Below are 17,903 nucleotides of genomic sequence, written 5' to 3' on the forward strand. Positions count from 1 at the left end.
AATGCATTCTGTCCTTTGGTTATAAGACATTCCTACAACAATTGGTGAAAAGGTCAAAACAAGATGTGGAGCCTCCATGAGTCCATTCTACAGATCTAGACCTTGGCTCTAGAAAAAAAATGATGCTGACTAACAGGATGGTGGCAGTCTGCATGCAGAGTGCAAATACAATGAGGAGACAGACTGGGTAGAATGGGATAGACATAAAGGGCTGAAGAGGCATATCTCACGTAAGACTCTGGCTTCGCTGTTAACCTGAGAGTAGCTCAGAGAGGAGATCCCTGCTCCCATCTTGGACATGGTGGATAAAAGACATGATTCGAAATCCAAGGGAAACATATTCCTCCTGGTGCCAATAAGATCTCTTCCCAGGGCTCTGGGGTATTGGCCTCAGCCCTACATCAAGGCAGAGTACATCTGTGTGATGCCCTAGAACCTCTTAGCTTCTATTCCTTGAGATCTCAGGAAGGCTCTAGTAATTTCATATTGGTTTGACTGCTATCGTAGAGCCTTGAAACAGTAGATCAGCCTCAGCCTCAAGAGCAGGATCACCCTCAACCCCCACACCCCCACACTCCCCCTTCATCCCCCATCCTCACTTCCCTTTGTATCATCAAATCTCTAACAATTAAAGTAGCTCAGGAGAACAAGAAATGTGGATCAGGGGACAGGAAATATGGCTCAGTTGGAAGAACCCTTGCCAAACACACAAAGCCCTGGGTTAAGCACAGCATAAACCAGGAACAGTGGTGCACCCTGTAACCCTAGCACTGGAGAGGTAGAGCAGGAGGATCAGAATTCAAGATCATCCTAGACTACATGACACTTCAAGGCTGGCCTGAATACCTAAAACCCTGACTTTAAAAAAAAAAGTGGAAAACAGATCAGAACACACATATTCCTCAACCCACTCCCAGCATCCCACCAAGTGTGGCCCCTCAAGGAGACCCACACCAAGAGCCAGTCTGTCACCTAGGACTGACAGAGATATGAGCAAGCTGTGACCCCCTCCTTCCCAGGGAACACACTGCTCTGAAACATTGGCTTGCACCCGACAGTTAGCCGCCACCCTCACAGCCCTTCTAAGGGAACCAACAGGAAAAGGCTTCTGTGAAAGGAATGTTTTACAGTGCCAATGGATAGTATTCCAAAAAGTCATGAGCATAATAAAAATCTCTGCGGGTCATTCAGAAAATGGCTTTTATTCAAACATTAGTCTTGCTCTTGGGACTCGTCCATTTCTTTCCGTCTTGGATGGTGTGAAAATGCTGGTGTACTCCAGATGGATGCTGACTCGGTGGCCACAAATGGATTTCCCAAAGGCTGTGCACAGTTGGTTTTCTTTCAGCTTTTCTTAATTTTCATTTATTTTTCTTCCATCCTCACCTTGGCACAGGGCCAATGCTTTGGGGTTGAATAAATTTCAATCCCATTACTGATAAGCGGCCAAAGCAAGCCCACCTCGAATCCATGTCACACAACATAGATTTTTCAGATGAGGGGATTATTGGTCATCAATATTCCCCCACTCACTTTTACTCATAAATCCATCCAGACAGCCACACAACAAACCCAGTTAAGCTTTGTTCAACTCCAGGGTGCCTCCAATTTTCTCGAGGACTCTTTCAAAGTTCTCAAAATTTTCTTGAAACAAATTGGATTGTCATTCAATGCACAATTAAAAATAAGTACATATCACACAAGACTTTGAAGCAAGGCTCCTGAACCTGGGGTTTATAGGTCTATCAATAATCAAGTGAACTATTTGTACTTGAGCAAAACATTACATCATTTTTGCCCATGAATCTCTGACTGAAATGTAGCACTTTTTCCATTATGAATTTAGGCAACAAACCACAAGCAGCCATAGGATCTAGAATTTCCACTAATAAAACCCATTGATATTTTCAGTCACCTAATGATTGCTGCATGTATCAAATGTTGTTAAATATTTATGCTCAATACTGCTTTGAAATCACAGTAATTATTAAACCCTCCGCTAGCTTGAGATTTAAAATGTCAGTAAATATACACATTTACTACAACATTACAAAATATTTCTTAACATTTGGATAGCTGTGTTACAATATAATTACTTCCTCTTGAATCCTGCATATTTATATTGGTATATATTTGTTGTTCATGGTATTGGGTTTTATAAGGACTTTATAGTGGGCATATATTCACTGCACATTATTTGTTATGTATTTTAAAACTTTATACTGAGTAGAAGTATGTGAACCATGCAAAGCTGATGATTGGGGGGGTCTCCATATGCAAGAAAACTTTATGAATCCTGCTTTGGAGGGGGGGAATGTGAGTTCAGGAAAAAAATGTTAACAGCTGAAGAGTCTAGTCCCAAACTGTTCTGTTCTGAATTTACTAAGGCCAAGAGGTGCCAGAAGATGATGAGCCATTACAGGGATCCACCCCTCCCTAAAAGCAACACTTCTCAAACTACTGCTGTCTGAGAACAAATTTAATCATTCCCAAAGAGGGGTCTGATGTTTATTCCTGGATCCAGGAAGGCGACCTCTCGGTCTTAAACATTTCATGTTTGTTGTTCACTGTAGCTCCTCTGGCTACTTTTGATGGTTTATGGTGACAGGGTGGGGACCAAATCCAACCTTGTGGGTAATCAACCATGCTAATGCAATGCTGCCCCAGTAGGAAGCCCAGGTGAGTTTCCTGTTGGGTTACTCCATAGAGTAACCTCATTGCAGGAAAGGAGCACGCCCTGAGGACGTGGGCTCTGCACATGGAGCTTCTCCAGCTTCTACCCTGCAACTCTTCCTTTAGGACTATGGCTAAAAAACTGCTGCCACTCTTAGATGACAGTTGGAAAATATTTACTCTTGGGGCTGGAGAGGGGGTTCAGTGCTTAAGAGCACTGGCTGATCCTTCCAAAGGGCCCGGGTTCAATCTCCAGCACCCACATGGCAGCTCACAACCATCTGTAACTCTAGTCCCAGGTGGTCTCATGTCTTCCGTGGGCACAGACATATATGCAGGCAAAACTCCATACACATAAAATAAAAATAAACAGAAAGAAAGAAAATACTCCCTCTTTGTTACCTCTCTTTAGAAGAGGTATGCCTTCTCTTGTTGTTGGACCAGGTCACGTGATGTAATATGATCATGTGATGAAATGCACTCTTGCCCATCTCTTGATTTGTGCTTAACGGCATAGGTTCTCTGACGATACGCTAACAAACAAATACATTTAGAAGTTTGTGATGTGTTTGTGTAATTGGTTTATGCTCTTGTAATCTACCAAAGAGACAAGTTCAAATAAGGGCGGTATGTGTTCAGGGCTCAGACTCTAGCGAGTCTTTAGCTCAGAGCCAGGATCTGGAACCCAGAATGAATGAACAGGGAACAGGTCATTAAAGAAAATCTACATCGGGAATTTAGCTCAACCACTGCCATACTTTGAAGCTCAGATGAGGTTATCTCACAGAAAACCTTAGCAGTGTAACTGAAATTTTTAGCAGTACTCTGTTATATAATAGAAACTGATTGAGTCACTTTTGGACACGTTTGCTCACCTCTGTTTAATTAACTCCCTATGTCCCTATCTGTCCTAGGCCAGGACCCAAGAATCTGACCCACATTAGAAGAATTTAAACGTCTCTCTCTCTCTCTCTCTCTCTCTCTCTCTCTCTCTCTCTCTCTCTCTCTCTCTCTCTCTCTCTGCTCTTTCTGATCCCGTTTTTGCTTCTTATTATTTGTGTGATGAGGGATTTAACATCTATAAATCAAACTCCTTTGGGGTTGTTAGCAGTGCTGTATATAAATGATTATAAATGCTCTACAGCAATTCTAGGCATATAAAATATGTTTAATAAGTAAGTCAGCCATCCCAGACTGGTTCTTGCGAAATGGTATAAACACTAAGGGGCTACAGAAAAAAAAACAAAGCCCTGTGCTAGATCACATTCCACTTCGCAGTCATTCCTTCCTTGGGCTGCCTTTCTTCCTGGCTCTTATGTACCCTACCATGAGCCATCAGCTTTCATGTCCATCTTCTCTGCTAGCTGAGGAGCTCCTCATAGTCAGGAACTGTGGTCTACTGATTTGCGTCCTTGGCAGCCAACACAGTGTCAGGAAGGGAGCATATGCCCAATAGATGTTTATTAAAAGGAGGAGTCAATGCCACACTCAACACTTCCACACCTCAGATCTAAGATCTCAGATCAGCCATCGGCCCAATTCTGTAAGAATAGTTAGGGCTACTTCATCAGAGAGGGCAAGTTACAGTAGCAATAACAGCCAGGTAATGGAAAGAAAGTAGAACCTTTGGCATGGATGGAGACAAAGCCTAACATTCCAATTGAGTGAGTCATTCATCCAATCAAGGGACCACCCCTAAAAGGCAAGCTCATCTTAAGCCATGAGGGCTCGTTTCTTTAATGGGGTACTGCACTTTTCCTTCACAGAACTCCCCTCCCTTGTCCTCATATTCCCACTGTGATTCCTATGAGCCATGGTGAGGGTCCGCTGGGTCTGCCCTCCTTTCTAAGGCCTGAGTCAGAAGGAACAGCTCCTCATTCTCCTTTCTCTGTCACTTTCTTTCAGATTCTGGCCAGAACCTAACATGCACTTTTTCTTGTCTTTCTTTTCTTTTTCTTAAGGTTTTCTGAGACAGGGTTTCTCTAAATAATAATCCTGGCTGTCCTGGAGCTAGCTCTGTAGACCAAGCTGGCCTCGAACTCACAGAGATCCACCTGCCTCTGTCTCCCAAGTGCTAGGATTAAAGGCGTGTGTCACCACCGCCCAGCAATACTTTAGGCTTCCTGTCTCTTTCTTTAAAGCCTCCCTCCACATCATGTGGTTGCTTGTCTACTATGTGCCTGACCTCATGCCAGCTTAGAGTGTGGCTTTTCTCTCCCTCTCCTCCCTCCCTCCCTCCTCCCCTCTCTCCCTCCCTCCCTCTCTCTCCCCTCCATTTTCTTTTTCCAGGCAGCTACTGAGATCTACTGATTGCCTGCCTGGGAGTGGGAGGTCCTTTCAAACTCCAATAAAATTGCCCTTGGATTTTAAAAATAAAAAACAGAAATGGATGAATTGGTCAGTGATTCAAAGACTAAACCAAAGAAGGAAGGAGGGAAGAAGAGAGGAGAAGGAAGGACATATAAGACATGGGTGTGGGATCAGACAGGGGACAGAGAAAGACCTATGTACCCTCGGGAGAACCAGAGGGGTGGGTGGTTTGTTCATGGATGAATGGGGTCCCTCGTCATTGGCAATGTCCGACTGCCCCGCGTTCACTTCTTGTTCAATATCCTCTAGTTCCCATTCATTTCTCTTCTTTCATAATCAACTTCAGGGTTTATTTTAAGTGTCCCTTGGAACAAATATCAAAACCCAGATTGGTGTGTGAGGGTTTCTCACATTCTAATTGTGGGGCCTACTTCTGAATGACGTAGGAGCTGAGAGGAGCTGGAGAAGGCCAGCGCTGCTGAAAGAAAATGAGATACATGACATTTGGAAAAAGCAGCCAATTTTCCTTAACTGAAACTGTTGCCTCTGTAACCCATATTATAAATCCAATAAATTCACATAATGCTATGGCAAATCTCTCACAAAAGAGAGGAGGGAAGGGAGAGAGAGAAAAATACAAGAAAGTCCTTAAATTTCTTTCTAAAGTCGCCCTTCCATTTATAAAAACAAATTGCTTTGATCCCTGGGATGGTTATCAAGACTTAGAGTTCATGGATTCGAATACAGATTCCACTGGTTCCAAGTGGAGTTGACTTTGAAAGTCGCTGAGTCTCCTTGTGTTTCAACTCTCCCCTCACTGAGACAGTGGTGCTACTTACCTCACAACTGCAAGCAGAACTGAGGTAGCCCATGTACGACTCTTAAGAAGCTGACAGGCACATGGTACATGTGTGACACCTGTGAGCAGTAATTGGTACTATTGGTATTATTCCACATGTGTTCACCAGGCACTGAGCATGCCAGAAGCTGGGTGACCTAAGGGTTGCAAATAGACCCAGCCCTGTTCTGAACAGTCCCATCCCCCTCCACTGCCTCAGCCCTTGACAGTGTCCACCTCATCACCTCCAATAACCCTGACCAGGACTCTTCCCAAATGCCAACATCATGCAACCCAAATGCAGGTGTGGGCCAGCCTCCATGTAATGTTTTGTCTAAAGAAATTTCTCACAGGGATTTGCCAAAGGGCTCAAGGGGGAAAAGTCCCAGCTGCCAAGCCTGAGTTCAATCCTGGAGCCCACATAGTGGCATGAGAAAACTGATTCCCTCAAGTTTTCCTCTGACCTAAACACACACACACACACACACACACACACACACACACACACACACACACAAATAAATGTTGTAAAAACTTATTAAAGAAACTGCTTAGTAATCAAGAAATAATCTAGGGGCTGGGGGATAACTTGGCTGGTAAAATGCCTATTACAGAAGCTTGAAGACCTGAGTTTGGATCCCCTGTACCTACATAAAAAGCTGTAATAGTCATCTGTAACCCTAATGTTGGGGTGGGAAGAGGGTATGGCAGCAACACCTACCCAGAGCTTACAGATGAGTTATATAGACATTCCAGGATCTTGAGGGTCGGTGAAAGACTCTGTTCTCAGAAGACAAGATGGACAGCTTGGACATGGTGGCACTGGCCTTTAATCCCAGCATTTGGAAGACCAAAATAAGCAGATCCCTGGGAATGCAGGGCCAACTTTGAAGTCTCTTGGAGTTCCAAGACAGGACAAAACCCACAAAATATAAAGTGTGGAACAATAGTGAAAGACACCCAACATTAACTTCTGGCTTACACACAAACACACACACACTGCAACACGTGTGTGCATAGACAGTAGACACACTGAACAAAGAAGAAATATAAAATACACAGCCAGGTAGGGACCTCACCAGTGGTAGAATACTTACACATTAAAAGTCCCTTGTTTGGGCCCAACACCAGAAAAAATATAGTTCATGACTTCCCCACTCTGACTTAACAATCCCTTGTCTCTGTGATCATGCAAAAGTGATACACATTCAATAGAGACTGTATCCTAGAGTTCGACATTTATCTTTTTGTGGGTCAACCATGTGCAGTTTAATTTTCTCTCTCCACACTGGGCAGTGTGAGCAACACTCGACTCCCCACCAGCCTTGCAGGGAAGGGGAACAACCTACACTCCACACGAGTACCCCCCGCCCCGTGATGCTAAGCGAGGGTGCCCAGCAGGCCTTGTCATTAAATGTATTTCTGAAGCCGGGTGGTGGTGGCACACGCCTTTAATCCCAGCACTCGGGAGGCAGAGGCAGGCAGATCTCTGGGAGTTCGAGGCCAGGCTGGACCGACAGCCTCCAAAACAATACAGAGAAACCCTGTCTCGTAAAACCAAAAAAAAAATGTATTTCTGACCTATGATATTTGCAGCATGGTGATGGGTTTGTCAGAATGCAACCCCAGCATTGGTCAAGGAGAATCTGAACTTCCAATGTTTACCCACTAACTCAAGAAAGACGCAAGCTCCTAACACCCACAAAAGACAGCTCCCTGTGTCCCACATGCGGCACTTCCCCACACTCTGCCTCGCCCTCTCTGGGGGGCTTTCCTACTCTTCCCCACCTATGCATTCCCATATTAGTTTCCACTGCATAGATCAGGCCAACCTTCTGACATCCACTTCACATGTTAACTGGGCTCCACAGACCAGCTAAGAACAAATCTGGTGTGGAAAAGGAAAGAATGGGCGTCCGAGGACCAGCCCAAATCAGGGGCTGGCTGACTCACCTCCAGTCAGGATTGGAAACATAGGCTGTGACTCCTCACAGGCTGAGTGGCAAGCGCCCTGGCATAAGGAGACTCAGCCTCTTAAACTATAGGTCAGTCCCCTACAGAGTCTCACAACTGAATATGGAGGGGTATGAAAATGTGATGACAGTAAAAGATTTCTGAGCATGTAATGACCTAAACTTAATTCAAAATGGAGGGCACGCAAGCCCGAGGGGTCCTAGCAGGGCTCCCATGCTGTTTTGCACAGCTCCACTTTTGCCTTGCTTCTGAATACACATGGGCACTTGGCACCAGGCACAGGCTCAGTCCACACATGGACTGAAATGCCTCAGCTCAGATTTGGGACTCCTGCCAATGAAGAATTGAAGCATTTTTAATGTGAGTACAAAGGTTCTTTGACTATTGAAACATAATGGAAAGCAAAGATTTTTCACATTTTCCTACTGTTATTCCTCAAATATATATTCCTATATATATTAAAGCTTAAGGTTGAACTATCAATGTCTGATTCAAAAACTGCTATTTGAGGCTTTGGGCAGTACCTTTTTTTAAGAATTTACTTTATTATTTATTTTTTAATTTAAATTTAAATTAGAAACAAGGTTGCTTCACATGTCAATTACAGGTCCCTCTCCATTCCCCTCCCCTCCTCCTGTGCTCTCCTAACAACCCCCTCCAATATCCCCTCATTTCCCCAGGGAGGGTGAGGCCCTCCATGGGGATGTCCATAGTCTGTCATTTCATCCAGGACAGGGCCTAGACCTCCCCCAAGAGTTCAGGGTGAGAGTGCATCTCTCATTGTTGGATTGGAATCCAAAGCCCATTTGTATACCCGGGATAAATACTGATCTACTACCCAAGGCTCAATAGATTACCTAGGCCTCCTCACTGACACCCACATTCAGGGGGTCTTGATCAGTCCTATGCTGGGTTCCCAGGCATCAGTCTGGGATTCAAGAGCTAACTCTTGTCAGGTCAGCTGTTTCTGGGGGTTAAACCAGCCTAGTCTTCATGCCTTTGGACATCAGTCCTCCCTCTCTGTCACTGGCTTTCTTGAGTTCAGCTCAGTGCTTAGCCGTGGGAGTCTGCCTCTGCTTCCATCAGCCACTGAATGAAGTTTCTGTTTCCCAGACTCTCTGGCCATGGGATTGTAGGCTGGCACTCCCCAGATCTTTGTCTAAAATCCATATATGAGAGAGTACATACCATGTTTCTCTTTTTGTGACTGTGTTACCTTGCTCAGGATGGTTTCTTCTAGTGTCATCCATTTGCCTGCAAATCTCAGGATTCCATTGTTTTTTCTGCTGAATAGTACTCCATTGTGTAAATATACCACATTTTCTCTATCCACTCTTCAGTTGAGGGGCATCTAGGTTGCTTCCAAGTTCTGGCTATTACAAATAATGCTGCTATGAACATAGTGGAACAGACATCCTTGTTGTGTGAATGTGCATCTTTTGGGTATATGCCTAAGAGTGGAGTTGCTGGGTATTATGGTAGGTTTATTCCCATTTTTCTGAGGAATCTCCATACTGATTTCCAAAGTGACTGAACAAGTTGGCACTCCCACCAGCAGTAGAGGAGTGTTCCCCTTTCACCACATCCTCTCCAGCTTAAATTGTCATTGGTGTTTTTAATTTTAGCCATTCTGACAGGAGTGAGATGGTATCTCAGAATTGTTTTGATTTGCATTTCTGGGATGGCTAAGGATGTTGAGCACTTTCTCAAGTGCCTCTCAGCTATTTTACACTCCTCTGTTGAAAATTCTCTACTTAGTTCTGTAGCCCACTTTTTAATTGGATCCTTTGGTGTTTTGGAGACTTGCTTCTTGAGTTCTTTGTAAATTTTAGAGATCAGCCCTCTGTCAGATGTGGGGTTAGAGAATATTTTTTCCCATTCTGTGGGCTGCCTTTTTTGTCTTGCTGACTGTGGCCTTTGCCTTACAGAAGCTTCTCGGTTTCAGGAGGTCCCACTTATTAATTGTTGATCTCACTGTCTGTGCTACTGGTATTATGTTCAGGAAGCTGTCTCCAGTACCAATTCATTCAAGGGTACCACCCACTTTCTCTTCTAAGAGATTCGGTGTGGCTGGATTTATATTAAGGTCTTTGATCCATTTGGACTTAAGTTTTGTGCATGGCAATAGACATGGATTGATCCGCATTCTTCTACATGCCAGCATCCAGTTATGCCAGCACCATTTGTTGAAGATGCTTTATGTTTTCCATTGTATATTTTTAGCTTCTTTGTCAAAGATCAGATGTTCATACATGTATGGGTTAATATCAGGGTTTTCAATTCGATTCCATTGGTCTACCTGTCTATTTTTGTGCCAATGCCAAGCTGTTTTCAGGACTATAGCTCTATAACAGCTTGAAGCCAGGGATGGTGATACCTCCGGATGTTGCCTTGTTGAACAGGGTCGTTTTGGCTATCCTGGGTCTTTTGTTTTTCCATACAAAATTGATTATTGTTCTTTCAAGGTCTGTGAAGAATTGTGCTGGGATTTTAATGGGGATTGCATTGAATCTGTAGATTGCTTTTGGCAGGATTGCCTTTTTTACTACATTGATCCTACCTATCCAAGAGCATGGGAGATCTTTCCATTTTCTGAGGGCTTCTTTAATTTCTTTCTTTAAAGATTCAAAGTTCTTGCAATACAGGTCTTTCACTTGTTTGGTTAGCGTTACCCCAAGGTATTTTGTGTTGTTTGTGGCAATTGTAAAGGGCGATGTTTCTCTGATTTCTTTCTCAGCCCTTTTATCATCTGTATATAGTAGGGCTGCTGATTTTCTTGAGTTGATCTTGTAGGCTGGGCAGTACCTTTTTAACTGTCCAAAATTCCAATACATTAGCCCCTACAGTATACTCAACAGACCTATTTTCTTCCTTTAAAAAAATTGACTTCAAATGGATATGGCCAGAGAAAAACATCTCCATGACATATTATAGTCAAGATGTCAAAATGCCAAAGCAAAGAAACAACGTTAAAAGTTGCATGAGGAAACATCAGCTCACCTACAAAGAGCAGAACCTGAGACAGCATCCAGTCTTTCATCGCCACCCTTCAAACCCAGGAAAGCATGGAAAAATATATGTCAGTGTCCAGTCAAGCTGTTTTATCATGGACAGAGGAATAGAAACATTCCAAGACAAGCACAAACTAAGAATGTTCATAACCACCAAGCCAGTACTACAGAAGATGCCAAAAAAAATGCTATACACAGAGGAAGGAGAAAGCCAATCACGAGAGCACATAAGAGAATTAATTTCATGAGAGTAATAGATAAATAAAGGAGAGTTGGGAAGGAATCCATCATGTCCAACACAGTAAACTGGCTATTTATTATATTAACAGGAGAGAAAGAAAAATCCAACAATGCTCCAACCAACCAGAAAAACGACCAAAGAAGCCACAAGAATTAATACATATGTGTCAATAATAACCTTAAATGCACACAAATCATCAATACAGAAATGCAAAACGGATGAATGGATTAAAAATCTAGATCTGTTAGCTCTAAGAAACAACATGACAGGTAAAGACAGACTTAAGAGTCAAAATGTAAAGGGTAATCTATCCAATGAGCATATACCAATAATAAGTGAGTGTAGCTATTCTGATATCTGATAATGTAGATTTCAAACAAAAATTGGTCCTAAGAGATAAGTAAAGCGCTACATATTAACAAAAAGAACACACAGCATCTGCTGTATGTATGAGAGAGAATCAGAGAGACAGTGACAGAAAGAAAAAAATGGGAGGAGAGAGGAAAATGGTGGATCTGAGAAGAGCTGGAGGGAGGAGTGGGAGTGAATATGATCAAAATATATTATATGAAATTCTCTAAGAATTAATAAAATATATCATTTTAAAACAAGATATAACTGTCATAAATATATGCTCTAAAATTTGGAGCTTTAAATTTTATTTAAAAAAAACAAACGCTAATGGGCATAAAATGTCAAATTAGTATTGATGGAATAACAGTGGGTGGTTTGAATACCCCACTTTTATCTCTAGATAAGTCATCCAAACTAAAAAATAACAAAACCAGTGTTATACTGCACCACAGATCAAACGGACCCAACAGATGATACAGCACGTTCTATCCAACAGAAACAGAACACATGTTCTTCTCAGCAGTCCATGAAACTTTCTCTAGGATAGACCATATTTTAGGCTACCCATTAGGTCTTCTCAAATACAAAAAATAATGAAATAATTTCTGGTACCAAATAATAGGATGAAATTATAAATCAATAACAAGAGAACTCATAAGCATACATGGAGCGTGAATAACACACTCTGGAATGACTAGTGAGCCATTAAAAGAACCAGAAAGAAAATTTCAAAATTTCTAGAATCAAATGAGAACCTATGGGACATAGTCCAGACTAGGTATAAGAGGATTGTGTGCAACTCAAACAAATAACCTCGGGATGCACATCAGGATCCCAGAAAAACAATAATCCAAACCCAAAAGCAGGAAGGTGTAAGAGATAATAAAAATCAGATCAGAAATTTCTGAAATTATGATAATATGTAGAATTGATCAAACAAGAATTGGGACTTTGTAAAAATAACCAAGATTGACAAACTCTTAGCCAAACTAACTAAAAGAAAGAAAAAACCCACAGTAATGAAATTAGAGTGGAGGAGGCAAGTTAGTGTGGGTTCCAATGAAATAGAAAGCATCATTATGGAGTACTTTGAACACTTACATTCAAAAAAAATTGGTAAAGAATCTAGAAGAAATGAATAAATTCCAGGACACATAAGACCTATCAAAATGAAATCAATTCTCTGAGGAAATAGCTCAGTTGGGAAAGTACTTGCCAGGAAGACATAAGGTCCAGAGATCAGATCCCTCAGACCCACAGAAAAGCCAGGCAACCTGACTATAACCTCAGCACTGCAAAAAGCAGAGACAGGAAAATGGCAGAGCAAGCTAGCCAGCCAGACTAGCTGAAGTGGTGAACTCTGGGTTCAATTGAGAGACCCTTAAATGAATAAGGTAGAGAGCAATCAAGGAAAATACCAGTTTCAACCACATGCCTCCATTCACATGAGTACCTTTGTACACATGTGCCCATGCATGCAAATATGCATGTATACATCACACACACACACACACACAGACACACATATATATATATATATCCACAAAAATAAAATTAAGAAGATATCAACAATTTAAACAGTCCATAACAGCAATATGGAAGCAGTAATTAAAGGCCTTTTAACAAGGAAAGTCCAGAACCAGACAGATTCATTGTCAAGACAACCAAGCCTTCAAAGAACTTACAAGCTCTTCTATGAAATAGGAAATAACACTTCCAAGTTCATTGTGCAAATCCAACTTTACACAAGTAGATAAGGACACAACAACAAAAAAGAAAACTATAGACCAATTTCTCTGATGAACAGAAACACAAAATTTCACCAAGAAATTCTTGAAAATCAAGCTTAAGAACATATTACATTGAGTGCATATAGCTGGGCAGTGGCAGCACACTCAGGAGGCAGAGGCAGGAGGATCGCTGTGGGTTTGAGGTTAACCTGGTCTACAGAGTGAATTCCAGGACAGGCCCCAAAGCTACACAGAGAAATCCAGTCTTGAAAAGAAAGAAGAAGAATACTGTATACCATGAGCAAGTTATTCTCATTCTGTGGATAAAAGGTTATTCAACACACACAAATCAATCTCCTTAATCCAGCACATAAGTAGACTTAAGGGCAGAATCCACGTGGTCATCTCAGTCAATGTAGAAAAGGCTTTGACAAAGTTCAGCAATCCTTCATAATAAAAGCCTTGGAGAACTAGAAATAAAAATAGAAGGGACATACCTCAATATGACACAACAAACTTAACACTATCATTGTAGTAAGTGGGGGAGGTTGGACTCTGGAATAAGACAAAAGTAATCATTCTCTACATTCTTATTCAATATAGTGCTGAGTCTTAGCTAGGCAAGAGAAAAATAAAAGGGTTACAAACAAGAAAAGAATAAGTCAAATTATCCCTATTTGTAGACAACACACAATCCTATACTTAAGACTTTAAAGACCACATCAGAAAACTCTTAGCCCTTATATACACTTTCAGCAAAGTAGCAGGATACAAAATCAGCATACAAAAATAAATGGTTTTTCTATATACCAATAATTAACCCGCTGAGACAGAAATCAAAGTGAAAATTCCACTCACAAGAGCTTTCTTACAACATTGTATAAACCTAACAAAGGAGATGATTATGTTTCTGGAATCAATCTACAGATTCAACATAATCCTCATCGAAATTCCAATGACATTCTTTGCAGAACTAGAAAAAATCCTAAAATTCACATTATAGCAAAAAGACCTCAAACAACTAAAGCAATTGTGGACAGAAAAGAGAAATTCTGGAAATATCACAATATGTGATCTTAAATTACATTGCAGAGCTGCAATAATATAAACAGAAAGGTACTGTCTCAAGAATAGATGTGCAAATCAATGGAGTAGAACAGGGAACTCAGAAATATACCCACACAACTACAGTCAATTTTTAACAAGGCTGTCACAAACAAACATTCAAGAAAAGATGGCGTCTTTAACAAAAGGCTCTAGAAAAACTGGAGCTCCATATTGTGAAAGAATGAAACTAGATTCACATTTCTCACTCTGAACAAAAATCAATTCAAAATGGATCAAAGATTAATCTGGAAAATTTGAAACTGCTACAGGAAAACATAGGTAAAACCCTGTGAGACACATGCAGAGACAAGGACTTTCTAAAACAAGATTCCAACAGTATCAGAAATTACTCCAAACTTCTATAAATGAAGTCACATGAAATTAAAAACCTTCCACATGGCAAATGATCACCAGAGTAAAAAGACAGCCTGCACAGTAAAATAAAAACATCTTTGCCAGGTGCTGGAGTGATAGCTCAGTGGTTAAGAGTACTGGCTGTTCTTCCAGAAGCACTGAGTTCAATTCCAACAACCACATGGTTCACAACCATCTGTAATGAGATCTGGTACCTCTTCTGGCATACATGCAGACAGAATACTACATCCATGATAGATAGATAGATAGATAGATAGATAGATAGATAGATAGATAGATAAATAGATCTTTAAAAATAAATCTTTGCCAGCCACTCAAGAGAGTAATCCATAAAATGTATAAATAACTATATCAATTAAACACTAAGAAACAAATGATCCAATCAATAGATGGCCTAATGAACAGAATAGATAGTTCTCAAAAGAAAAAAATCCAAATGATCAATAAATACTTGAAAAGTGCTCAGCATCCTTTGTCATTGGGGACATGCAAATTAAAAGTTCCTCAAGAGTCTACCTCACCACAGTTAAAATAGCTAACATCAAGAAAAGAGTGGCAAGCAATGCTGGTGAAGTTGTAGGGAAAAAAGAAACCTCCCTCACTACTAGTGAGTGTGAAATCAGTGGAGAGGACCTGAAGATAGAAGCAGAGTACGATCCAACTATACCACTCTTGGGTTAATGCCCGAAGGACTCACACATCACTGAGAGACTACACTATCCACAATAGCCAGGAAATGGAGCTAGCCTCGATGTCCATCAACAGATGAATGGATAGAGAACATGAAGTATATACAGACAATGACATTTTATTCAGCCTAAAAAAATACCTGAAATCATAACATATGCAGGAAAATGGATGCAACTAGAAGTCATCGTGTTAAACAAAATGAGCCAGGTTCAGAAAAACAAATACTGCATATTTTCTCATATCTGCGGGACTTACATTTAAAGTTATACATACATGTGCATGAATTTATACAATACAGACCCTGAGACTAGAAAGAGGGTCATGAGAAAGGAAGAAAAGGTCTTGAGGGTAACACAAGTGCATGAAAGCAACAGGGAAGACTACGGAAAGAGAAAGGTGACCATTCAGAGGGGTGAGAAGGTGAGGAAGATGAGCACAATGACACATAAGCATGAAAGTGACATGGTGAAATCTATTACTCTACACTAACCACTGAGGCCAATGCACAGAGCTATGTGGTGATACGGTAAGCATTTGGGGCTCATTAGGGGACTAAAAAGACCTCTCAAAGGAGGTCACTAGGGAGCGACCTCTGAAGAATGAGAAGGTACCAACCAGAGGAGCAGGAGAAGAGAGAGTGGGGAGAGCATCATTAGCTGAGGAAATGGTACAGACAAAAGCCCAGTGTCAGAAAACCGCACCAGACTTGAAGGACTCAGACATGTAGCAGAGCCCAGGGGCAGCTTGAAGAGAGAGACAGTCGCTGAGTTCAGCAAAGGCCACTCTCTGAGGACTAGAGAAAAGGGTTATTTGTTCACAATCACCATTGTCAACTAATGTGGCTCAGTTGTTACTGTCACTGTTAAGATGGAAACCGATGCCAGGCATGGTGGTGCATGCCTTCAATTCTCAGGAGGCAGAGATGGGTAGATCTCTATGAGTTCAAGGCCAGCCTGCTCTACATAGTGAGTTCCAGGACAGCCAGGGTTACATAATGAGACTCTGTCTCAAAAACATTCCCCAAAAATTGAAACTAGTGCTTAGAGAAGCAAGGTACCCCTCCAGAGTTACTCAGCTGTCAATAAAACTGGAATTCAGAGTTCTTTGTTGGCTAGCTCCAAACACCTGAGGGCTGTTTAGGATCCAAACATTTCCTCCCACCATGGGAAGAAATATTTCCAGTGATAAGTCATACAGTACAACATTGGCCTAGCCGAGCCAGCCCTATGAGTCAGAGGCTGGAGTGGGTTGAAGGCAAAAAGATGGAATAAAAACTATGTGATTTGGGGCAAGCAATTTTCCCTTCCCAGTCCTCAGTTTCCCCATCTCTGAAAGCATTGGACCGGTCTCTGAAGTAGCGTCCCACAGCCTGAGTCTTAGGTGTGCTTTCTGGCTGAGTAACGAGCAGGAAAGTGAGTAGACTCCCAAACCAGTCTTTATCTAGGGAACTGCAATTTAACAAACAAGAAAATCAAGGGGAAATTGCAAAGATGATGAGGGATGGACCTTTTTTAGGAACAACAACCTAATCACAAGTCACTGCTAGGGAAGAGATGTCACAAAAACCTTGATTTGCAGCTTTGGGGAGTGGCAGGCGGGCCATGGGATGCAGGCAATTAACGACGTGAGATGCTTCTCTGAGAAACAGATGAATCATGGGAGGTGGTGTCAATGGGCTGGAAAGGAGACTGCACACCACGTGACCGAAATCTTAGTCTGATTCACAGAACATTGCCCCAGCAAGCTGCAGTTCTGATGGCAGTTAAGGACCTGTTCCTCTCAGAGCTGTACTCACCCTAGACTCACGGTAAATGAAGAGGTGAGTGAAGGGGTGGATGAAGGGCTGGTTCCAGTGCTGCCCCCAACAGCTCTCCTAGGGCTTCCAGCCCGGCATTGCCCTCTGGAGAACATTTGCTCTCATGTTCTTAGGAAGGGGTCCCCGAAAGCAGACATTGATTTTGGAAGCCAACATGGGCGTGTTCATGAAAAGGTGCCGACCACCAGCAAATGTAGTTTAGTGCCCTTGGCAACCTTCTGAGAGATGATACAGAGCTGGGCTGACCAGTTCACAGCCTCCAGGCACGTGTGGTAGCTGAGGATTTGAAATGTGGATGGTGAGAGAGAGAGACATAGAGGAAATCCAAATTAACTCACTGAATTTAAAAGACTTGATATTAGAAAGGTATAAAATGTCTCAGTGATTTTATATTGTGTATTGAAATGATGACTTTTACATATATATTCAGTGAAGATATAATATTAAAATTAACATCACCTGTTTCTTTTTACTTTAATTTAAAAGTGTATATGTGAGCTGGATGTAGTAAGTCATATTTAGTGCTTCAAAATGAAAACAGCAACCTTAGGCTCATAAATTTGAACACTTGGTCCCCAGTTGGTGGAACTGTTTGGAAAGGATTAAGGGGTGTGTTCTTATTGAAGGAGTTGTATCAATGGAGGTGGGCTTTAAAGTTTCAAAAGACTCTCACCACTCTCAGTGTGTGTGTGTGTGTGTGTGTGTGTGTGTGTCTCTCTCTCTCTCTCTCTCTCTCTCTCTCACTGATAACTGGAGATCAAGCTATGAGATCTCAGCTGTTCCT

At 41.8% G+C, this 17,903-nt stretch overlaps 1 long non-coding RNA gene across 2 annotated transcripts in view; it reads right to left on the minus strand.

The window, feature by feature from the left end:
• Positions 1-1,177: 1,177 nt before the first annotated feature.
• The window catches only part of LOC110343257, a 113,366-nt gene continuing 96,640 nt past the window's right edge, over positions 1,178-17,903 (minus strand). For both annotated transcript variants that reach the window (XR_002385467.2, XR_005871605.1), the window contains 2 exons: positions 3,076-3,206; positions 1,178-1,404 (listed from right to left, as the gene is read on the minus strand). This is a non-coding gene — a long non-coding RNA (uncharacterized LOC110343257). The remainder of the gene's footprint in view (positions 1,405-3,075; positions 3,207-17,903) is intronic.

The sequence above is a fragment of the Mesocricetus auratus genome, unplaced genomic scaffold (genome assembly GCF_017639785.1).
Source record: "Mesocricetus auratus isolate SY011 unplaced genomic scaffold, BCM_Maur_2.0 Super-Scaffold_100028, whole genome shotgun sequence".
Classification (NCBI taxonomy): domain Eukaryota; kingdom Metazoa; phylum Chordata; class Mammalia; order Rodentia; family Cricetidae; genus Mesocricetus; species Mesocricetus auratus.